Source organism: Hemitrygon akajei, chromosome 30, assembly GCF_048418815.1.
Source record: "Hemitrygon akajei chromosome 30, sHemAka1.3, whole genome shotgun sequence".
NCBI classification, from domain to species: Eukaryota; Metazoa; Chordata; class Chondrichthyes; order Myliobatiformes; family Dasyatidae; genus Hemitrygon; species Hemitrygon akajei.
Window position 1 is genome coordinate 2429218 of NC_133153.1, and position 25754 is coordinate 2454971.

Here is a 25754-nt window from a genome sequence, read left to right on the forward strand (position 1 = left end):
TGTAGTCTAGTGTAGATTTTTCTGTTTTTTTTTTAATGTAGTTCAGTCTAGTTTTTGTACTGTGTTATGTAACACCAAGTTCCTGAAAAACGTTGTCTCTTTTTTCTTTCTTTTTCAATCTTTTTATTAGTATTAAAAATATTATGAACAAAATACAGTTAATATATTAATAAAGGGATTACAAACATACAAATTCCCATTACACAAGGAATACATAAGCAATGAATACAGTATAAATAAGTTTTCCCAAAACATGAACCATATAGTATATATATGAACAAGGTAAATCTAGATATTTCATAATATATAATATACAAAAAAAAGAAAAAGAAAAAAAAATATGCAAAGTTACTAACCTACTAATCTAATATCTAAGGAAAAAAAGAAAGCAAAAAAAAACTAAAGAAAAAGAGAAAAAAAAAAGGCTGTTTATAGTATCTCACAAGAATACATAAACATCAATGTCGTCAACTCCGATCCTCTCAACATACATACAATTAAAGCTGAAAAAACCAATAAGCTTGGCACAGGGCCATATTACATCATATGAAAATATTGAATAAATGGTCTCCATATCTTTTCAAATTTAATATAAGTATCAAATACAGCACTTCTAATTTTTTCTAAATTTAGACATAACATAGTTTGAGAAAGCCAATGAAATACCGTGGGAGGATTAATTTCCTTCCAATTCAACAAAATAGATCTTCTAGCCATCAAAGTGAGAAAAGCAATCATTCGACAGGCGGAAGGAGATAAATGGAGTGAGTCCATCATCGGTAAACCAAAAATTGCGGTAATAGGATGGGGTTGTAAATCAATGTTCAGTACCACAGAGATAATATCAAAAATATCTTTCCAATATTTTTTCAAAAGCGGACAGGACCAAAACATATGAGTTAAAGACGCGATTTCTAATTGACATCTGTCACAAATAGGGTTTATATAAGAATAAAAATGAGCTAATTTATCCTTGGACATATGGGCCCTATGTACAACCTTAAATTGTATTAATGAATGTTTGGCACATATAGATGATGTATTAACTAATTGAAGAATTCTATCCCAATTCTCAATAGGAATAATAAGATTGAGCTCTCTTTCCCAATCATTTTTGGTCTTATCAAAGGGCACTGAACGTATCTTCATAATTATATTACAAAGTTTTGATATAAGCCCTTTTTGAAAAGGGTTTAATTCAAACAAACTCTCCAAAATATCTGAAGACACAAAATTTGGAAACGTAGGAAGTACCGTACTTAAAAAATGCCTAACCTGTAAGTATCTAAAAAAATGAAATCTAGGCAAATTATATTTATTAGATAATTGCTCAAAAGACATAAAACAATTGTCCAAAAATAAGTCGGAAAATCTTAATAAACCCTTAGTTTTCCAAGCCGAAAAAGCTTGATCTATAATTGAGGGGTGGAAAAAACAATTAGCTACAATAGGACTATTTAAAACAAATTGAGTCAACCCAAAAAATTTCCGAAATTGAAACCATATACGTAAGGTATATTTAACTATCAGGTTGTCAATTCGTTTCGGCAATTTAGAAAGAGCAAAAGGGAGAGATGTCCCTAAAATAGAACCCAGAGCATAACCTGATACCGATTTAGTTTCCAAACTCACCCAATGAGGGCCAAAAGGACCATCCCATTCTTTCAACCAACATAACAAATATCTAATATTAACTGCCCAATAATAAAATCTGAAATTGGGTAATGCCAACCCACCTTCCTTCTTTGTCTTCTGTAAGTATGTTTTACCTAACCTGGGATTTTTATTCTGCCATATATATGAGGAAATTTTTGAATCAACATTAGTAAAAAAGGATTTCGGAATAAAAATTGGTACCGCTTGAAAAATATATAAAAATTTAGGTAAAATAACCATCTTAATAGCATTAATCCTACCTATCAGAGATAAAGATAATGGTGACCACTTAGTAAACAAGCCTTTAATCTGATCAATTAAGGGTAGAAAATTAAACCCAAATAATTCTTTATGGTTTTTTGTGATTTTAATCCCTAAGTAAGTAAAAGAATCATTAACTAATTTAAAAGGTAAAATACCATAGCTTGGGACCTGTCTATTCAAAGGAAACAATTCACTCTTATTAAGATTTAACTTATACCCAGAAAAGTCACTAAATTGAGCCAACAATGATAAGACTGCTGGAATAGATTTCTCAGGGTTAGAGATGAATAATAATAAATCAACTGCGTACAAAGATACCTTATGAATATCTGTTCCACGATTAATACCCAAAATATCCTGTGATTCTCTGATGGCATTTGCCAAAGGTTCTAAAGCGATGTTAAATAGTAATGGACTAAGAGGACAACCTTGTCTAGTGCCCCGAAATAAACGAAAAAATGGAGATCTTTGATTATTAGTAAACACTGAGGCTACTGGAGTTTGATAAATCAGTTTAATCCAAGAAATAAAGGTCGGACTGAAATTAAACTTCTCCAGCACATAAAATAAGTAAGGCCATTCAACTCTATCAAATGCTTTCTCCGCATCTAATGAAATAACACATTCTGAAGTGTTATGTGAAGGAGTATAAACAATATTCAGTAATCTCCTAACATTGAAAAAAGAATAGCGATTTTTAATAAAACCGGTTTGGTCTTCCGAAATAATTTGGGGTAATACCTTCTCCAACCTGGAAGCCAGTAACTTGGAAAAGATCTTAGAATCCACATTCAATAAAGATATTGGTCTATAAGATGCACAGTCAGTAGGGTCTTTATCTTTCTTCAATATTAAGGAAATGGAAGCTCTATAAAAAGATTGTGGCAAATTCCCCAATCTAATTGCTTCTTCAAAAACCTTGCATAGCCAAGGAGAGAGAGTAGCAGAAAAACATTTTAAAAATTCTACTGTATACCCATCTGGACCTGGTGCTTTCCCAGAATTCATTGAGGAAATAACCCCTTTAATTTCCGCATCCGTGAACGGAGTATCTAATACTGAAAGATCATCGGATGATAATTTTGGAAAATTCAATTTCCCAAGAAAATCACACATGGTATTATGATCCTGAGGGAATTCAGATTGATACAGGGAGGTATAAAAGTCTTGAAAAGACTTATTTATCTCATCATGGTTAACTGTCAAATCCCCATTCTGCTGACGAACCTTAGTGATTTGACGTTTAACCCAAACATTCTTCAGCTGACCAGCTAACAGTTTTCCCGATTTATCACTATGTATATAGAAATCAGATCTGGTTTTCATTAATTGATTTTCAATCGAAGATGTAAGTAATAAACTATGTTCCATTTGAAGTTCAACCCTTTGTTTGTAAAGCTCCCTACTAGGAGCAGTCGAATATTTCTTGTCAATCTCTTTAATTTTATCAACCAATAAAAGAGTTTCCTTCTTAATGCGTTTTCTCAGACCATCAGAGTAAGAGATAATCTGTCCACGTATATACGCTTTAAAGGTGTCCCAAAGTATTCTGCAAGAAATATCTTCCGTGGAATTAGTTGAAAAGAAGAAATCGATCTGCTCCTTCATAAATTTAATAAAGTCCGGCTCTTGCAATAAGGTAGAGTCAAATCGCCATTGTCTAGCACTTAAAGCTGTATCCGTAAAATTAATAGAAAGTTTTAATGGAGCATGGTCAGAAATAGCTATAATATCATAATTACAACCAATTACCGATGGAATAAAACAAGAGTCAATAAAAAAATAATCAATTCTCGAATAGGAGTGATAAACATGTGAGAAAAAGGAAAACTTCTTATCATTAGGATGACGAAATCTCCAGATATCAAAAACTCCATTATCAGTCAAAAAGGAGTTAATACAAGTGGCCGACTTATTGGGTAAAGTCTGAATAGATGTAGATTTGTCCATCAAAGGATTTAGACAACAATTAAAGTCACCACCCATTATTAACTTATATTCATTTAAATTAGGTAAAGAAGTAAATAAGGACTTAAAAAAGTCAGGACAATCCACATTTGGAGCATAAACATTAACCATAGCAACCTTTTTATTACAAAGTAAACCCGTAATTAACAAAAATCTACCATTCGGATCCGAAAGGATATCATGTTGAACAAATGCAATAGAGGAGTCAATAAAAATTGAAACTCCCTTAACTTTGGCATTCGAATTCGAATGATACTGTTGACCCCGCCAAGACCTAAAAAAGCGATATTTGTCCTCCTTCCTCACATGAGTTTCTTGTACAAAAATGATATGAGCATTAAGTCTTTGGAATACTTTGAAAATCTTCTTTCATTTAATCGGATGGTTTAAACCATTAGTATTCCAAGACACAAAGTTAATGGTTTGAGCCATGGTTCTAAAGTCATCCCTTTGGTATAGAAAGGGTTAACCATATTATAAACTCATGCACCCGGAAGAGGAACAAAAATAAAGAGCGGACCCGGAAGTGACGACATCGTAGACATATCTGTAGTTCAAGAACAGCCCGAGTGAAAAAACTAAAACAAATAGATAAAAGAAAAAGAAAAAAGGAAAACAGACCAACCCCCACCCCCACATGAAAAAGAAAAAAAAGCCAAAATATGGCTAAAAAAAGGAAAAAATGAGACTAAATCTACCCCCATATCAGCGGCAGATCACTCCGTGTTTAAAGGATATATGAAAAAAAAACCACCCCAACTTTAAGAATTATGATCGCAATACTAAAATCTGCGCTTCTTAATATGCTTAGTTGCAAAAAAAAAAAGAGTATAATCACTAAAAGTTTATAAATCGGGTTATAACCCAAACAAATCAAGAAGTATTTAAACTATGATAAGCGATGCATTATAGGAAGAAGACGAAAAAAGAAACAATAACGCCATCTTAAACAAAACCAAGAATATTTTGCAAAAAACTACCATCTTGATAATTAAAAAAAATTCCCTTTGAAAGGTTAAAAATATACCTTCAAGGGAACAAAAATAGTAGTCAAAAATATAGTATAGTGGTTAAAGTGTATGAGACAGAGCGATTAATATAACGAAAGCACACTTTAACTTAAATATGAAGTATAGGATAACCCTACACCAATAGCCAGAGACTAACCCTGGTTTAAGGAATCGAAAACCATCTTTCACGATCAGAATCACTCATTTATTAGAGAGTAGTGTCTATATCAGTAGGGAAGTTCTCCTCCAAATACTTTTTCGCTTCAAAAGTAGAAAGGAAAACCTGGCGAGGAGCGTTCGGCGGGGAGATCCTGAGCTTCGCCGGGTATAAGAGCGCAGGTTTTAGATTTTTCTCATAACATTCAGACATCAGAAGTTTAAAAAGAAGCCTTTTCTTCATAATTTCAGAACTAAAATCTTCCACCAAACGGAAATAGTAATTTTGAAATTTAATCATCCCAGCCCTCCGAGCCTCACGAATGAGTTGTTCTTTGTCATGTACGTAGTGAAACCGGACAATTACCACCGGGGGTTTGGCTGAAGCACTCGATGAACGACTCCAAATTCTATGTGCTCGGTCAAGTACCGGGGGGTTCTCTGGAAAGGCCGACGGAAATGCATCTTTTAAAAATTGAGCAAACTATTTCGAAGGATCGCCTTTTTCTATGCCATCTGGGAGACCAAGTATGCGTAGGTTCTGTCTTCTGGACCGATTCTCCAAATCGACACTCTTGGCTTTAAGTGTTTCCACCAGTTTAATGGTCGAAATTAAATCCTGTTGCAATTTTTCAATTGTCAAATCTCGTTTCCGAGCTTCTTCTTGCAGAGACGCGATAAGAACTTGTTGCTGGTTAATTACTGAATCCGTCTTAACCATATAATCTTGAAAAGCCTTTATATCTTGTTTAAAAGCTTGATGTTGTTCATCAAATTTTCTATCCAAAACCTCCATAAGCAGTTCATAAGTTAACTCAGTGCGTTGCGGTTGAGCTTGCTTCTTTCCATTACCGTTCGGGTTACGCCCCGGTTCTCGTCCTTTGGATCTAAGAGCCATTTCTGTTTGCATATCTTCAAGAATTCACAATAAAATCTTAACGATAAGCCCGAGAAAGTAGCAAGAATCTTTTGGTGTAGGTAACAATAAGTTGAATAAGGGTGATCAAAGGTTAAAAAAAGTAAAGGTTATGGAGCGGATCTGAAACAGTACTCACTCCATGAGCGTCTCCCGCTGACCCGTCTCATTTTTACTATGTACTGTACCAGCAGTTATGGTCGAAATGACAATAAAAGTGACTTGACTTGAGATTAGGCCAATCAGTGTAGCATTGTCAGCAAATTTAATTAACAGATTGGAGCTGTGGGTGGCGACACAGTGATGGGTTTACAGAGTAAAGGAGGGGGCTTAGGACACAGCCCAGAAGGGTACCTGTGTTGAGTGTCTGAGGGGCAGAGGTGAGGGAGCCCATTCTTACCACCTGCTGGCAATTTGATAGGACACAGCTGCACAAGGCAGGGTGAAGGCAGAGGTCTCTGAGCTTCTTGTCAAGCCTGGAGGGAATTATGGTGTTGAATGCTGAACTGTAGTTCAAGAACAGCATTCATATACAAGCATCCCTCTTCTCCAGATGTGTAAGGACAGTGTGTAGAATTGTGGCTACTGAATCATCTGTTGATCTCTTGTTTCAGTGGGCAAGTTGATGGGGGTCCAGTGTGGGTAGTAGCTTGCTGCAGATGTAGTCCTTGACCAGCCTCTCAAAGCATTTGCTTATTATTGAGGTGAGTGCGACAGAATGCCAGTTATTCAGATGTTACCTTGGTCTTTTTAGGTACAGGGACAATGGTGGATGTTTTGAAGCAGGAGAGCACTCTACCCTGGGAGAGGGAGAAATTAAAAATGTCAGTAAACACACCTGCCAATTGTGCCGCGCACATCCTGAGTACGCGCCCTGGGATGCCATCCGGTCCTACAGCTTTGCAACTGTCCACTCGTCAGAAACAGCTGCGTACCTCAGCCTCAGATGACCAAGGTGCAGGTCGCTTTGGCGGCTCTTCTCAGGGGCTCAGTGTTGGTGACATTGAGTGTAAAAAAAGATTTAGCTCATCTGGGAGAGAGGCAGCGATGTTAGCAGCAATATTGCACTTAGCTTTGAAGTCTGCGATGGTGTGCAGAACTTGCAATAAGCTGCGTGTCTTGTTGGTGGAAAGTCGTGTCTGGATCTTGTCCCTGTAAGGTCCTTTAGTGACAAACCAAATCTCCTCAAACTCCAAATGAAATATAACTGCTGTCATTCCTTCTTTGTAACTGCATCTGTTGAGCCCAGGATAGATACTCAGATGCCGACACCCAGGAAATTGAAATTCCTCACCAATTCCACTTCTGATCCCTTGATTAGGTCTGGTGAGTGTTCCTTCATCTTACTCTTTCTGAAGTCCCACTCAATTCTTTGGTCTTAGTGACATTAAGTGTAAAGTTGCTGTTATAACACCACCCAACTAGCTGATCTATCTTGCTCCTGTGCGCCTTCTAGTCACCATCTGAAATTCTGCCAACAACAATTGTGTCATCAACAAATTTATGGATGGCATCTAAGCTGTGCTTAGCCACACAGCCATGGGTGTAGAGTAGAGCAGAGCAGTGGGAGAAAAACACATCCTTGAGGTGCGCGAGTGTTGATTATCAGCAACATGACAACATGTTATTTCCAATCTCCACAGACAGATCTTCCAGTGAGGAAGTACAAGATCTAATTACAAAGAGAGGTACAGAGACCCAGGTTTTGGAGCCTTTTGACCAGAACCGTAGAAATGATTGTGTTAAGTGCTAAGCTGTAATCAATAAACAGCAGCTTGATGCAAGTATTAGTATTGTCCAGGTGATCCAAAACCAAAGCCCGCATCTGCTGTGGACCTACTGTGGTAACAGGCAAATTGTCGTGGGTCCAGGTCACTGCATAGGCAGGAATTGATTCTAGGGCTGACCAACTTCTCAAAGCACTTCATCGCCATAGATGTGAATGCTTTGAGAAGTTGGTTATGGGTAGAATTAACTCCTGCCTAAGGAGTTCAAATATCACAAATATACTAAAATATCACAAATTTGTTTTTAATTTGTTTAAAAAATCTGAAACACCAAGATAACTATACACTACCTCTTTTACTTCTTTAAATGAGAGAACATTCTCAAGTTCCCAGCCCAATAAGCCAACACTCAATAATGCCCAGAAATACTCCATGTATGCACAAGCAGATGCATCTCCAACACAATATTTACAGAACTCAACTCAATCTCATCTTGATGATCTTACCAACTAATGTCAATTAAGGTCTAATTGCATCCTTCAAAATTCAAACAGTTCTACAAGTTCCATCTAAAATGGCATTAAAGACACCAATGCAGGGCATGCAATTGATATCCTGCTACTTTTAACCCACTATGAAGCCCTGTTCAACATTAATTATCAGAGATGATGACATGTTCTACACCAGAATTAAGGACTTCAAAGTATTAAGACTACATTGATAATTTCCTCCTGACCATGTGCCACCAACTCAGATTGCTGTTTTCTGCAAGTTAGCCAGGGGATAACCACAAGACAGTAGCAGAATTAAGACACTTGACCCATCGATTCTGCTCCACCATTCCATCATAGTTGATCCAATTTTCTTCCCAGCCCCAATCACCTGACTTCTCCCATATCCCTTCATATCCTGACCAATTAAGAATCTATCAACCTCTGCCTTAAAAATACATGAAGACTTAGCCTCCACAGCTGCCTGTGGCAAAGAATTCCACAGATTCACCACTTTGGCTAAAGAAATTTCTCCTCATCTCCGTTCTAAAGGATGTCCTTAATCTGAGGCTCTGGTCTTACACTCTCCCATCACTGGAAACATCCTCTCCACAGCAGCTATCAAGACCTTTCACCATTTGATAGGTTTCAATGAAGTCAACATTCATTCTTCTGAATTCTGGTGAATAAAGGCACACAGCCATCAACTGCTCTTCATGTGACGAGCCATTGAATCCTGGAATCATTTTCGCAAACCTCATGTTGAGCATAGAAAAACAAGAAATTTGACAGCTATCTTACACCTTTGCAATGTGGGAGCAAAGTACAGCACTTGGAGGAAACCCACACATTCAGAAATAATATAAAAAAATTCTGGCAGCAGCAGGAGGAATTGAAACTGATCTCACAGCTGGCATGATATTAACTGCTTCGCTAATGTGCTGCCATGATGACCAAGTCATGATTCAAACTCTTGAAGGTTTAAGCAGAGATCCAGCCTATCACCTGGATTGCCAATTACTCCTGTTCTCCATCAATGAATTCCCACAGCAATCAACTGGTATGGCATGAATATCTGCAGACTTCAAGCTCTCCATTGCACCAATGCCAGACTAAACATGGCACACATATGCCCATCCAAATAAATGTAACACATGAAGTTGAAGAGGGTATATACATCAAGAGCTTGATGAAGTACAATGTAATAATGTCATCACAATTGAAGGCCATGGAATTAAAGGGGTTGCAGCAGTATAAACAGCAAACAGAGTGATAACAAATTGCTGTTGATCAGACTGGAAGCTATTGTACAATGAAGAGCTCAGAAATGGGACATACTAATGACCTGATGTATAGGACACAATTTCCAAATCTGCAGAAAACACCAAACATGGAAGCATAATGAGAGGATAATAAGACACTTGAAGATATAAGCAGGCTGTCAATACGTAGCAGAAAAATATAATGCCGAGAAATGCAAATCATTACATTTTGGTATGAAGAATAAAATACAATAATAATTTAGGAAACAATTCCAAAATTAGTGGAAGAACAGAAAGACCATGGTACATAGTCTGAGAGTTGCATGGCAGATAGAAAACCAAATGCAATACACTGCAGTTTATTAACAGATAGAGATACACAGGCAAGGAAGCTTGATAAAACACTGCTTCAGTAACAACTGCATTTGTATGACCAGTTCTGGAAATGACATATTGGAAAAGATGTAAATGGCTCTAGTCTAGATGGCACAGTAGACATTTACTATGTATTCAAAGATGTGCGACTTCAATAATACACATAAAAAGCTGCAGGTCATTAGACTTTGAACAGAAATAGTTCAGAAGATCATATCAAGATATTAAGACAATGAAGAGACTAACAATAGGTGAAGAAAAGTATTCCTATGGCAGTGAGGTCAAGAACAAGAGGACAAAATGAAAGTGATTAGTGCAAGAATCAAAATAAGTGAGTTGCGCTTTTTTTTAAAAAAGAGAGCACAGCAAGTAGTGAAGATCTGAAATGCAGTGAGGTAGATTAAACTAGAATTCAAAAGGGAATTGGATAATTACCTGAATTGGAAAATTCTACTTGGCAATGGGGAGAGGCGGGAGATTGTTTTGACTCAGTGAAACAATCCTCCTTCCATGCTGCAACCTCTAATTCTGTGAAATCAGGTTTGGGAAAAAAGGCAAGTGATTGTTCTTAGAGTTTTAAAATTGATTTTAAGATAGAAAGACAGTATTTATTATGCAAAATATATTTATGCATTATGTTTTGTTAGAAAGGGTTCTTGTTTTCAAACAGTAACAGTGACAGCTTTGTTAAGGTTATATGAGTACAACAGACTGCTTGTTGAGAATCCACTTACTCACTCCCACCACTACTCTGCATTCAACCATACCATAGTGCTGATAACCCAGCTCTCAAGACTGCACCCAGTACAGAACTGGAAAATGTGGTTCTGGACCAGATGATCAATGAAGACATGCTCCATTATTTGTAAACATACAGTTCCAAGAAGAATTCTGTGAACTCTTTGCTATTACCTGGCTTTCTGCATTAATTACTCATAAAATGTGGACTGATCTTCATCCAAAGTATAATAATAGACAAACACAATCTGCTTAAACTAGTAACACAAACAACTTTACTTTTCATGTAGCTTTATTGAAGCGTTGTGCAACATCCATGTGGTCTTTTGCAAACTTGAGACATGCAGCAAATGTTTTTTGGGAGACCAGTGGTTTCCTCTGTGGTGTGCTTCCATGAACACCATTCTTGTTCAGTGTTTTTCTTATGGTGGACACATGAATAGAGACTTCAGCCAGTGCTAGAGATATCTGCAGGTCTTTTGCCGTTACCCTTGGGTTCTTTTTTCACCTCCTTCAGCATTGCACATTGTGTTCTTGTGATCTTTGCAGGACACTACTCCTAAGGAGAACAGCAACAGTACTGAATTTTCTCCATTTGTATACAATTTCTCTTACTGTGGACTGATGAAAACTCCGGTCTTTAGAAATGTGTTTGTAGCCTTTTCCAGCTTCACGCATGTCTACAATTCTTCTTCAAAGGTCCAGTGAGGTTGTTTTGATCAAGGCATGGTGTGCATAAACAGGTATTTCTTGAGAACAGCAGGCTCTATCAGTAACGTGACTTAGTGTGTCATTTTTTTTTAAAAATCGGGCACTGCACCTCTACAACCTTCTCTTCCGATCTCTCCTCATTGATTGCAACTGACTTCAAACAGTGTTTTTAGAAAGACAACATCTGAGGTTCACATACTTTAGTTTGCATACGAAAGAAACAAAAAGTGCATTGAACACAAATTCGGACATGAGAGATTCTAGTTTTATTCAAGCCAGAAAATCTGCCAAAATTGCAAATCGTAAAATAAGAGATCAGAAACAGGCCATTTGGCCCAACTGGTCCATGTTGACTAAGATGCCCCATTCAATCTAATCTCATAAGTGTGGTATTGTAGCATTGCTGTTAACACAACTCTCTACAGTGCCAGCAACCAGAATATTGATCAGTTCCCATCATTGTCTGCAAGCAGTTTGCATATTCTCCCCATCATTGCATGGGTTTCCTCCTACATTAGGCACTGTACCACATGGCAGCAGGGATTGGTACTGGTTTCTTTACTGTTTGCTATATGCATTTACTAGATATTAATGTACAGGTACTATTTGAGTTTACAGATGACAAAAATTGGTAACATTCTGCATCATGTGAAGGATCGTGTCAGGCTTCAGAAACATAGTCATCAGCTGGGGAAAAAAAAAGAAATCACACAAAGCAATGGTGAACTGAACCAAATTCTGTTAAATATCATGTTCCATTTTGGGAAATCATACACAGCCCCAGGGAATACTAATAAACAGAAAGGACTAGATTTGCATCCACAGATCTCTGAAGACAGCATGACAGGTAGATTGGCTAGAAAATATTGCATTTGGGATGCCAGCTTTCATTGCATGGTGTATGAAACAAGAAAGATGTGGTGTATTTGTATAATATTAGCAAGGCAGTTTTATTCACCACAGCATAGAAATGATGCTACTGCTCTGAACAAAGGATGTCCTTTGATATTAACCATGTGTATTGGTGCCCTAAGGAAAAGGCACTAGCTGTCTGCTGCATCTATCACTCTCAGAATTTTATTGACCTCTATCAAGTCACCTCTCATTCTCCTTCACTCCAAAGAGAAAAGACCTAGCTCACGCAACCTTGCCATACCAGAAGTAATTTGAGTCTGAAATACACAGTTTGAGAGGGTGGTTGAGGCAGAAGTGCTGAACGTTTAAGAAACATCTGGATGTGAAGACATTGAAGGCTGTTGACCAGTCTTTCTCAACCTTTTTGCCCTGGAGAAACCCTTGAAAGAATTGTCAGGTCTCAGGGAACCCCTGTGTAACAATTATTATATCTACAGCTCACAGTACATTAGTGTGATCAGTAGTTTGTCAATATAATAATCCCAAAATAATTGTCAATGTTCCTTTGAGTAGAGAATAAATTTTTAGCCAACCTTTCTTGAAAAAACAGGTAGTTAAGCTTTACTTCCCTTTCTTGAAATTAATCTTTCTTTCCCTTTCATAAATTTTAAATCATAAGGCAAACATAATAAATTTCTGTGAAATAATTAGGTTAAGCCAAAATGGGATTTATTTTTTCCAGGTCTGCTTGTAGATTTAATTTAAAATAAAGGTTGTAAATTGATTTTAATTAATGCTACATGAAAATTTATTGACAAAGTTACTAAAAACCATAAACCAATGCAATATGAACAAAATATAGCTCAAGACAATTCTATACAAGACTTTAAAAAAAAAATTCTGACTAAGTGACATAATCAGGCTCAAATATAGGCTTGGCATGTAAAACCCGTGCTTTTTTTTAACTGCACAGATATTCAATTCTCGGTCAAACTTGGGATAAGCACACATGGATTCCAACTTCAACTGAAATAAGACTATTTCTAACCTCGCTCTTGATGCTTGTTAAACTGCAAAAATTTACGAAAAATATGTAAACTACAATACAATTCACTTCCAAACTACACAATCCATCTTGTGTAATATTTATAACAACAGCAAAGTAGCACGCCAGCATGCGTAAAAGTCGTGGCATGTAGAATGAAAATTTTCCCTCCAATATAACCATATAACAATTACAGCATGGAAATAGGCCATCTCGGCCCTTCTAGTCCGTGCCGAACGCTTACTCTCACTGACCTACACTCAGCCCCTAACCCTCCATTCCTTTTCTGTCCATATACCTATCCAATTTTACTTTAAATGACAAAATCGAACCTGCCTCTACCACTTCTACTGGAAGCTCATTCCACACAGCTACCACTCTCTGAGTAAAGAAATTCCCCCTCACATTACCCCTAAACTTTTGCCCCCTAACTCTCAAATCATGTCCTCTTGTTCGAATCTCTCCTACTCTCAATGGAAAAAGCCTATCCGCGTCAACTCTATCTATCCCCCTCATAATTTTAAATACCTCTATCAAGTACCCCCTCAACCTTCTATGCTCCAAAGAATAAAGACCTAACTTGTTCAACCTTTCCCTGTAACTTAGGTGCTGAAACCTAGGTAACATTCTAGTAAATCTCCTCTGTACTCTCTCTATTTTGTTGACATCTTTCCTATAATTCGTTGACCAGAACTGTATACAATACTCCAAATTCGGCCTTACCAATGCCTTGTACAATTTTAACATTACATCCCAACTCCTATACTCAATGCTCTGATTTATAAAGGCCAGCATACCAAAAGCTTTCTTCACCACTCTATCCACATGAGATTCCACCTTCAGGGAACTATGCACCATTATTCCCTAGATCATTCTGTTCTACTGCATTCTTCAATGCCCTACCATAGGCATTCCTCAATGCCTAACTACATTGGTAGTTTGTTTGCTCACATTTGTCAGTCGGCAGCATGCAAGGGGAGGTTGATGAAGTAATTTGGGAGGACAGGCCGATATCATAACCCAAGTTGGGCAAGTCCATTCAGTGCTTGGAAAATGCAGTTCATTCTCCCCATCAGCCTACCATCCTCCACTCTGTACAGTGTAGTTCTTACCAATTATCAATGGCCTCCGCTATCTCACATCAAATAATTGAGAATAGGCTCAACCAAATACAGTCCTACTGCACACTCCCATACTGGGCTGAGAGACCCCCTACGAGATTACGAATGGGGCTGCTCAATCACCGTCTACCATTGCAAGCACTAGCATTGTGCGAAGTTCAAAAAACTATATTTTTAAAAATTATGATCCCTCACAGAACCCCTGGTGACCTCTCATGGAACCCTAGGGGTCTGCAGAACCCGAGTGAGAAATGCTGTTATAGACCAGTGCTGGGCAATGGTATTGGTGTAGGTGGCTACATGAATAGCATGTACAGAGTGGGCTGAATGATCTGCAATGTGCTGCATGACTGATTTTTAAGTGCAACCCACTTCCCAACAACGAGTGGAAAAACAAAGTTTATCTGTTGTTCTATTTTAATAACTATAATTTGTTCTTGCGGCATTAACTGCAACAAAAGAGTATTCAAAAGAAACATTAGAGTGAGCTGCAGCTGCCAAAAAACAATGACTAGTTCATAAATTACAAAGTGAGCAAATTTTCAAACATCTTTACAAAGTTTGATTATAGACAAAAAAAGGCACAAATGTAGTGAATAAATAATGAAAATTATTTTTGAAAATTACAATTTCTATGTCGTTTATGTGTGTCCCATGCAAAAAGAACCACAGATAAAATTAGCATTTTAAGTCATTAGCTGTTCCAACAGCAGCCTTCACACAAATTCCATTCAACAATCCATCCGATCTGTTTTTCCCTATATTTCCTGCGGAACTAGAACAGATCCACATTTCCTTCTGAAATTATTTCAGGCTAACATTCACTAATCAACAAGTACATTGAAAAAAATCTTGCTTTCTCAGTGAAAGCCCATACATTCGTGTTTCTACTGAATATTAAATTAACACAAGAGTATTCATTAGAGTTCAGTTTTTTTAAACCTGAAATAGTGGGCTTTCATTGAAAATCTTTAATGAAAATAGTGAAAAAATCCTATCAATCAGGAAAGTAAAATCAAGCAGCAGTGGCATTTTAAAGCATTTCTATGGGAACCATCACAACCAACATGAGTAAGAACATTTCTTCAGAATAATGGAGCTGCTGCACTTCGTTGGATCTATTCACTGTTTCAGTCATTCACTGTTGAATGAAGATATGTTTATCCAACAGAAATTGACAATGATCTCAAAAATCATTCTCCAAACTAACTTCAGACATTAGATAATTTTAGATTTAAGAATCTGAGACCTATGATGTTACCGTTTCAATTCTGACGGTAAATTTTAGCCATCTGCCATTAAATGCAGGTGTCTAGTGCAAAAATATTCAAATTCAGAATCTCAGATGGAGACGAGAGGGTGCACAGGAGTAAGATATACAAGCTAGTAGAGTGGCGTCGCAGCAACAACCCTGCACTCAACGTCAGTAGGACCAAAGAGTTGATTGTGGACTTCAGAAAGGGTAGAACAAGGGAACACAAACCAATCCTCAGAGGATCAGAATTAGAGTGAACAACTTCAAGATCTAGGGCATACATGTCAAACTCAAGGCCTGCGGGCCAAATCCGGCCTGCTGTGGAATTATCTTTGGCCCATGAGATAATATCTAATTACTATTAAAGCTGGCCCCAGTAATCGAAGCGCCTATGGCGTATGATATGGCTAATGCTGAGTTTATTCCGGTACCAGGTTTTCAGGGTTTTTAGTGTTTATTTGGCAGTCTTGCTCGGCAGTCTTCTTCATAAGAAACGGAATTTGTAAAGTGAAACACTTTGTAGTTATAGCAGAGACTGAGACACATGAGAGCAGGCTGAAAAAACGGAGGCAACGAAAGCTGCGTTCACACGCGTCCGACTGATCCGGCCCGCATGAAGCTGCATTTTGCTCAATCCGGCCCGTGACCTAAAATGAGTTTGACACCCCTGATCTAGGGTGTCAAGATCTCTGAGGATCTAACATGGTCCCAATGTATCGATACACCAATAAAGGCAAGACGGTGCTTGTATTTCATTCGGAGCTTGAGGAGATTTGCTTTGTCACCTAAGACACTTGAAAACTTCTACAGATGTACCATGGAGAACATTCTGACTGGCTGCATCACTGTCTGGTGTGGGGGGCAGGGGCTGCTGCACAGGATCAATAGAAGCTAAAGGAAGTTGTAAAATTAGTCAGCTCCATCATGAGTACTAGCCTCCGTAGTATCCAAGACATCAAGGATCAGTGCCTCTGAAAGGCAGCGCCCATTATCAAGTACCCTCATCACCCAGGAGGGAGGTACAGTCGCCTGAAGCCTCAATGATTCAGGAACAGCTTCTGCCCCACTGCCACCCAATTTCTAAATGGACATTGAGCTATTGTTCATGGGTTCACTTTGTTTAATAGATATACACACATTTTTTTATTCATGTGTGTGTATGTATGTGTGTGTATATATATATATATATATATATATACACACACACACACACACACACACACACACACACACACACACACAAAAATACAAATAGATTTAACCTTTTTCCTATATTATCATATATTGCATTGTACTGTTATCAGTAAGGTAACAAATTTCACGACATACGCCAATGATATTAACCCCATTCTGAATCTAATTTATGTGCATTGATCTAAGTTGCAAATTACTTATTTCCCGCAGTAAAATCTATTTTGTGTTGTAAAGTTAAAAAAAGAGTAACAAACAAAACCAATCAAACACACCAAGGTTACCAAAAAGGCAACATATCAACAATGTTATGTACTTTTCAGTTAAAATGAAATTCAATGAGATCTTTCATTAACTATTATAAATGGAACAATTCAATACTTTTGCATAAACTGTTGATTTCTTAGGAGCAAATAGAATATTATGAACAAACAGGTGACAATGTCTAGGGGGAACTAAATATTATTTTACCTGCTATTTACAAAACAATCCTTCCAGTTTCCTATTAAAGTTGGCTAATTCACTATATTCTAGCACATGCTGGCACACTGGAATACTAGTTTCTGTAAATGAAACAAAACAAAAAGAAAAACATTAGTGCTTTCTGAGATGATAGTTTGGCACTTATACAAAGTAACTTGTAATTTAAAATCTCTTCAAAATTTCAGTTTCTAGAAAAAACCTTATTTTCTGCACAGTAATCTCTGGCAATTATTAATGAATATTTGAGATAATTTAGATAACTTGATGGGCCAAATGTCTTAATTCTGCTCCAATCTCAGTCTTATAATTTAAAATATTGATTTTTGGAAAAATTTCTTCGCCAGAGAGTGAACCTGGGGAGTTCTCATCCACAAAAGGCTGGAGACCAGTATCATAAAATAGATTGAAGTACACTGGACTGTGGTTAATTGGTACACATGGGGAACCAAGGCAGCTGTCCTAATTAGTCAAAGTTAAAAAGGTACAAGACTGTTAACTGAGTGACATTGTGTATTTAAATAAAATACTGAACAAATTAGAACACTACCAATGCTATAAAACTGTTACTTTTAGAGGAATTCATCCAGTGAACACCGCTGTGTTCTTCTGATTGACTGTAAATGAACAAAATCAATGCAGCCACGAACAACTGCCTTCGTTGATTGCATTCTCCAGATCTTCATTTGTATTATAACATCCAAAATGACTGTTGATACCTTCAAATTCTTTGTAGTTCCTAACCTGAAGTGGTGAAATCGTTTCATTTTAACTTCTGCGTTTCTGGCATCTCCAAGCCTGGACACTTGAAACCATAATGAGGAAAAGAGTTTGGAATTGCCTAACTTCTCATTACTTGCCAACTATCATGACAAAAGTCATTGGTTTTTGAATACAAACATATGCAACTGACACTATTTAAAAACTGCTCACTCCGAGCACAGCGTCATGTCGAACAGCCAAACAAGTTCACGCAACTCGTCAGAAAGTGTTCAGCAACAGTCTCCTGTCCTAATTAAGTAGCACAGTGCCCCAAATAATCCAAGGGAATCCAGTTATTTTCTCAATTAGATTTTATTCTTTAAGACTTGTCCCAAATAAGCAGATGCCTCAATAAACCAGAATTCACTGTATTTGTTAATACTTGACGGATTAGGAGTGACACCAAGGTTGCTGCTGAAGTTGATGATCAGCCAGGATTACATTGAACAATGGTGAGGTCTACTCTTGCTCCCATTTCCTACATTTCTATGTCACACACAGGATTTTTTTTAAAATCATGCTTTTGAAATAGCAATTCACAACAGTATTTTCGAGCAAAATTAAGATGCTCTAACTATACATTTTACACAATGGACACTGAACCCTTGGACACTACCTCATTTTAAAAAAATATAGTATTTCTGCTTTTTTGCATGATTTTAATATACTCAATATACATATACCGAATAAGATTTATGTATTTATTATTTTTTAGGCCTGTTAAATTAAGCTAATCTCATCTGTCCATATCCCTCTATTCATGTGCCTATTTAATGAATATTAAACATCACTATCATAATTAATATTTCAGATATGTATGTAAAAAAACTTAACTGCACATCCCCTTTGAACTGTTTCCCCTTTCACAGTAAAACCGCATCCCCTCGTGTTTGACATTTTTACCTGGGGAAAAATGCTGTCTACAGCCCTCTCGTAGTTTTATATATCTCTACTCAGCCTTTTGAGGATTTTGAGTAAATAATTAAAGTTTTACCATCCTCATTACTCTTGAGCCAGGCAACATCCTGGAAAACCTCCTGTGCACCATCTCCAAAGCTTACATATCTTTCCAGGAACAAGAAAAAAATTGAACACAATGCTCCAAACACAACTGAGCCAAAGTATTAGCATACACCCTATCCTCGTTATATGCGTCTTAGACTATGCGGAGCACCGCTTTCCCGCCAATACAAGTCAGGTACGCACGCCTCACAGTCTCACTCCCGCCAGTCTCACATTGGTTTTGGCAAGGTGTAGATCTTGCACTCTTAAACTGCTGTTGGTTTTACCTACGATGCAGTGATTTTGTGCTTGAAATAATTAACAATGCCTCCTAAGTGTCTGATGTCATGTCCTGGGCCATCAGCCAAGTGGCAGAGAACCGCTTTAACACTTGGAAAAAAAAATTGGAAATTATAAACAGTGCAGCATCAGCTGAAGGTAACACAGCTCTGGGACACTATCACCGGGAACAGAATCTTGCCTTTAAAGTTCTTTTGTTGCTTGACAATGTGCCAGCCCACCCTAAACATTTAGATAACATTCATCCTAACATAACAGTGTGTTTCCTGCCACCTAACAAAACATCGCTGATTCAGCTACTCGACCAAGGTGTGATCCATATTCAAGGGGTATTTTGTTTAATGGCGAACTATCTCTCAGATGCTGCAAGCAACAGATGATTTTGAAAATCACGGGAGTTTGAAAATCAACGGTGAGGGAATGTTGAAGTTGGAACACTTGCCACAAATGGCGATGGACATGGACCCAAATTTAGAATGGAGTCAGCATTTCAGTCGTTCTCCGCCATCAACCCTTCTTCCTTACAAGCAAACTTATGCTGAAAAACAAAATGCTGCCAAGCAAACAACCCTCACCACTTTATTCAAACCGGCGTCATTTCCTGCTGCCGGCAGTTCTAAGAGTTCTGTGAGTCTTCCTTCACCCTTTGCTGTGCTTGATATGATCCTGACACCACAACACCCACTCATCTCCCAGAGCGAACACACCTGCCACTGTCAGTGAGTACTGTACACCCTAGTATGTTAACTTTCAACTTACACTGAATATTATTATTACTTTATTGTCGCTAAACAATTGATACTAGAGTGTACAATCGTCACAGTGATATTTGATTCTGCGCTTCATGCTCCCTGGAGTACAAATCAATAATAAATATAATAAAAATTTAAATTATAAGTCATAAATAGAAAATAGAAAAGGGAAAGAAAGGTAGTGCAAAAAAAAACCCGAGAGACAGGTCCAGATATTTGGAAGGTATGGCTCAGATGAGGGTCAGGATCCATTCAGCAGTCTTATCACAGTTGTAAAGAAGCTGTTCCCAAATCTGGCCGTACGAGTCTTCAAGCTCCTGAACCTTCTCCCAGAGGGAAGTGGGACAAAAAGTGTGTTGGTTGGGTGGGTTGTGTCCTTGATTATCCTGGCAGCACTGCTCCGACAGCATGCAGTGTAAAGTGAGTCCAAGGACGGAAGATTGGTTTGTGTGATGTGCTGGGCTATGTTCACAATCTTCTGCAGCTTCTTCCAGTCTTGGACAAGACAACTTCCATACCAGGTTGTGATGCACCCCAGAAGAATGCTTTATATGGTGCATCTATAAAAATTAGTGAGGGTTTTAGGGGACATTACCTTAAATTGATAAAATATAATATAAATGCTGCCTTGTGGTACTGCTTTTGTGTCGTACTGGTATGAAAATGTGAATAAATTACAGATAAAACATATTTAGGAAGTCCTCTGGAACATACCCCTAGTTTCTCTATTTAAATAATTATTCACATTATGCGTCGACTGCAAGAAACGTACCCCCCACATATAGCGAGGATAGGGTGTAGCTGCAAAGTATCCTGGTGACTGATACTCAACGCCCAGACTGATGAAAGCAAGCCAAATGTCCTCTTTACAACTCTACCTACATTATTTTCTTTCAGGGAGTGATGGTTTTTGCACACCAAGATGCCTTGTGCAACAAAAATCTTGGGTGAATTATGTTGTTCAAAGCAGTCTTCAGGAGGACTTCAGAGAATGGCTTTCTAGACTTCAGAGAATGGCTTTCTAGAACATAAAAAGAACGTCCTGTGCACTGAGAGATAAAATTAGTGATCATGTAGTTAGGGATCATCCTGGAAAGAGTTTCTCATACAAATGGAGGGTGCAATAGTTTGATTGAAAACTAGTGTATTATGCCGAAACAATGGAGACTACAATGGGTGAGGGAGGATTTGGATAGGGTCGACTGGGAACACAGGCTATAAGGTGGGACGATTGAGGTACAGTGGAAGACTTGCAAAGAAGTTTTTCACGATCCTCAAAAGTATATTCCAGTTAAAAGGACAGTAAGGGTGGGCATAGCTAGCCTTGGATAACTAAGGAAATAAAAGGCGGCATCAAACTAAAAGCTTGTTCACACAAAGTGGCCAAGAGCAGCAGGATTCTGGAAGATTGGGAAAATTTTTAAAAAGCAATAAAGAATCATTAAGCGAGCAATAAAGAAAGTGAAGCTAGATTATGAAAATAAACTACCATAAAATTTAAAAATGGGTAGTAATGTTTTTATAGTTACATAAAACAGAAAAGGGTAGCTAAAGTGAACATCGGTCCCTTGGAGTTCGAGAAGGGGGAATTGATATTGGGTAACGAGGAAAAGGCAGTGGCTTTGAATGACTATTTTGTGTTTAACTTCAGTGGTTCAAGGTATAGTATAGTTATAGTAGAAACTTTGGCGATAATTTACCAAAATTCTCTTGATTCTGGGCAGGTTCCAGAAGATTGGAAGATGACAAATGTCACACCACTGCTCATAAAAGCATGTATGCAAAAGGCAGGTAACTGTCGTCATTGGAGACTCTATAGTCAGGGGAGAAGACAGGAAATTTTGTGGACATGAGAAGGACACCTGCATGATTTGTTGCGTCCCAAGTGCCAGGGAGTCTCTGACTTGGTGCATGACATCCTGGTACGAGAGGGAAAGCAACCAGAAGTCATAATACATGTTGGTACCAATGACATAGGCAGGAAGAGGGATGAGGTCCTGAAGTGAGTTTTGGGAACTAGGCAGAAGGCTGAAGAACAGGACCTCAAGGGTGGCGTTCTCAGTATTGCTGCCAGTACTACGTGATAGTGATGGTAGTGTGTGGAATGAGCTTCCAGTAGAAGTAGTAGAGGCAGGTTCGGTATTGTCATTTAAAGCAAAATTGAATAGGTTTATGGACAGGAAAGGAATGGAGGGTTATGGGCTGAGTGCGGGTCAGTGAGACTAGGTGGGAGTAAGCACTCGGCACGGACTAGAAGGGCCGAGATGTCCTGCTTCTGTGCTGTAATTGTTATATGGTTATGTAACAAGTGCAGTAGACAGAGGAGAACAGAGGGACGTTATTTACTTGGATTTCCAGAAGGTGTTCGATAAGGTGCTGCATAAATGAATTACCCACGTTAAGAATGCATAGAGTTGGGGGTGATGTATTAGTATGGATAGAGGATTGGTTAACTAATAGGAAGCAGAGAGTTGGGATACACAGGTGTTACTCTAGTTGGCAATCAGTGTACCGCAGGGATTGGTGCTGGGCCAGCAACTGTTCATGATATACATTAACGATCCAGAAAAGGGGACCAAATGTAGTGTATCCAAGGTTGCTGATGATACTAAATTGAGTGGAAATGCAAATTTGCAGAAGATACACAGAGTCTGCAGAGAGATGTATATAGGTTACATGAGTGGGCAAGGGTCTGGCAGATGGAGTACAATGTTGGTAAATGTGAGGGCATCCATTCTGGATTGTGGAGCGCAATCAGGGCACAGTGAGACACGTAGGACACTGCATCCCGATTTATCTCCAGCCATCTCGACTCCGTCTTGCAACTGGATACAGATAGGTCGGGACGAGAGAGTGAGGCTGACGATTTGCGCAACTCTCCCTCACTTTAATCCAAGTCAAGCGCAAGTCACGACTCCAAACCCATTCCGCTAAAAAGCTTCAAGTCCTGTAGCGATGGGCGAATGGCAAAGCAGCAGGTGTGGATGCACTGGAAGCTGTAGTCACAAACCTGCACACAGGTGGCCCAGGGCATTGGGTCGTTCTCCGCTGGAATGCAGCGGCAGTGGAGCTCGGCAGCCCCCTGGGTGTCTGAGCAGTCCTCTTTAGGAATCACTCTGCTCACCTCCATGGAGGAAGGGGCTAGAAAAGGTGCCTCAAACTGGCAGGGATCCCACTCAGCGGTCTAACTACAAAGAAGACAAAAGTGAAGGTGCTCAACCTTAGCACGTGGAACGTGCGAACTCTGCTTGACATCACTAAGGCTGTCAGACCAGAAAGAAGAACAGCACTGTTCACCAAAGAACTCGCCCGCTATAACGTGGACATTGCAGCACTTAGCAAAACACGCCTAGCAGACAAAGGCCAGCTTACAGAACGTGGTGGTGGGTACACCTTCTTCTGGAGCGGTTGCAGCAGCACTGAACGACGAGAGGCTGGCGTTGGATTTGCCATCCGATCCCACCTCGCTCATAAACTTGCCAAGCTTCCAGAGGGCATCAACGATCGCCTGATGACGCTTCGGCTCCCACTTGACAATAAGAGGAGTGCAACGCTGATCAGCGCATATGCCCCAACAATGACCAACCCAGATGACATCAAAGATAAGTTCTATGAAGAACTTGACGCCCTCATAGCAGCAGTCCCACAGTCAGAGCTTATTGTCCTCGGGGACTTTAACACCAGAGTGGGGACAGATTACCAGACCTGGGAAGGGATTCTTGGAAGACATGGTATTGGCAAGTGTAACAGCAATGGCCTGCTGCTCCTCAAGACATGCGCTACGCATGACCTTGTCATCACCAACACCCTATTCCGCCTCCCTACCCGTAACAAGACATCTTGGATGCATCCACGCTCTAGGCACTGGCATCTGATCGACTATGTCATCACCAGAAAGAGGGACTGGCAAGACGTGAGAGTGACAAAGGCCATGTGTGGTGCCGACTGCTGGACGGATCGTCGACTCAGTGTCCAAGTTTAAACTTCGCATCCTGCCTGTGAGAAGATCCCAAGGTCAGAAGACTGCAAAGAGGCTCAATGTCTCCAAGCTGAAGAGCAGCGTAGTTGCAGAAGAATTTCATGAAGACCTAGATAGGAGGCTGCTTGACACACCCCGGGATGACCACACCAGCATTGAAGAGCAGTGGACGGCTTTCAGAGATGCAGTCTACTCTATCGCTCTCGAACACCTCGGACCAGCAATCCGTAGACATCAAGACTGGTTCGATGAGAACGATGAGGAGATACAGGCACTGTTGTCAGAGAAACACCAACTGTTCAGAGCGCACCAGAACGATCCCACATCACAAGCAAAGATAGATGCCTTCGCCAGTGCAAGACGGAAAGTGCAGAAGAAACTCCGTGAGATGCAGGATGTCTGGTTCAGCAATAAGGCCGATGAGATCCAGCGCTATGCAGACAGTCACGACACCAAGCATTTCTACAACGCTTTGTAAGGCTATGTATGGACCTCAGTCCTCCGGCTCCCCCCCCCTCCTCAGTGCAATTGGGTCTCGGCTGCTGACAGAGAAAAAGCGGATTTTGGAGAGAAGGGCTGAACACTTCAACCAGGTCCTCAACCGCCCTGTCGAAATCAATGATGAGGCCATTGCTCGCCTACCTCAGGTGGAGATCAACCTGGACCTTGACAACCTCCCCACAGAAGTAGTAGTCAGAAAAGCCATCAGGCAACTTTCTTGTAGCAAAGCACCAGGATCAGATGCAATCCCTGCTGAAGTCTACAAAGCAGGAGGCCCATTCATGATGCAGAAGGTGACTGAGCTCTTCCAGTCTATGTGGAACGAAGGAAAGGTCCCGCAACAGTTGAAAGATGCCAGCATAGTCCACATCTACAAGAGGAAAGGCAACCGCCAGTCTTGTGACAATCACTGAGGTATCTCCCTCCTGTCCATAGCTGGGAAGATCTTGGCTCGCGTCCTGCTTAATCGCCTTCTTCAACACCTTGAGCAAGGTCTCCTCCCAGAAAGCCAATGTGGCTTCCGTGCAGAGTGTGGAACTGTCGACATGATATTTGCTGCACGCCAACTCCTGGAAAAATGTCAAGAGCAGCACAGCGACCTCTTCATGACTTTCATCGATCTGACCAAGGCATTTGATACGGTCAGCAGAGATGGCTTATGGAAGATAATGGAGAAGTTTGGCTGCCCTAGCAGATTCATCACGATGGTTCAGCAGTTCCACGATGGCATGATGGTGACGAATCAGAAGCCTTCCCAGTGACGAACGGTGTGAAGCAAGGATGCATTCTCGCCCCTACACTCTTTAGCATGGTCTTCTCTGCTATGCTGAATGATGCCTTCCGCGATTGTCAGGATGGTATACACGTCAGATACAGGACTGGCGGTGGGCTATTCAACCTCAGGCGTCTACAAGCTGTTACAAAGGTAAAGGAGACCATCGTCAGAGACCTCTTATTCGCTGATGACTGCGCCCTCAACGCCAGCACAGAGCAGAAGATGCAGCGAGAAATGGACTGCTTCTCACGAGCCTGTGACAACTTTGAACTTACAATCAGCACCAAAAAGACCGAAGTTATGTACCAGCCCACACCCGGAAAGCCCTACCAGGAACCACACATCACAGTAAAGGCACAGAAGCTACTCGCAGTCGACAGCTTTACTTATCTGGGCAGTACTCTATCACGAGCTGTGAACATAGATGCAGAGATCAGCAACAGAATTGCCAAAGCCAGTGCC

At 39.5% G+C, this 25754-nt stretch overlaps 1 protein-coding gene across 7 annotated transcripts in view; it reads right to left on the reverse strand.

Annotated features, from left to right (window-relative positions):
* The window catches only part of secisbp2l (SECIS binding protein 2-like), a 197699-nt gene that overhangs the window by 123328 nt on the left and 48617 nt on the right, over positions 1 to 25754 (reverse strand). The window contains exons 2-3 of one of the 7 annotated variants that reach the window (XM_073032861.1): positions 17213 to 17304; positions 10261 to 10353 (exon numbers count right to left, since the gene is read on the reverse strand). The exons of 4 other annotated variants lie outside the window; for them this stretch is intronic. The gene's annotated coding sequence lies outside the window, so the exon portion shown is untranslated. The remainder of the gene's footprint in view (positions 1 to 10260; positions 10354 to 17212; positions 17305 to 25754) is intronic. 2 more of the 7 variants (XM_073032860.1, XM_073032862.1) reach the window with 2 other exon arrangements.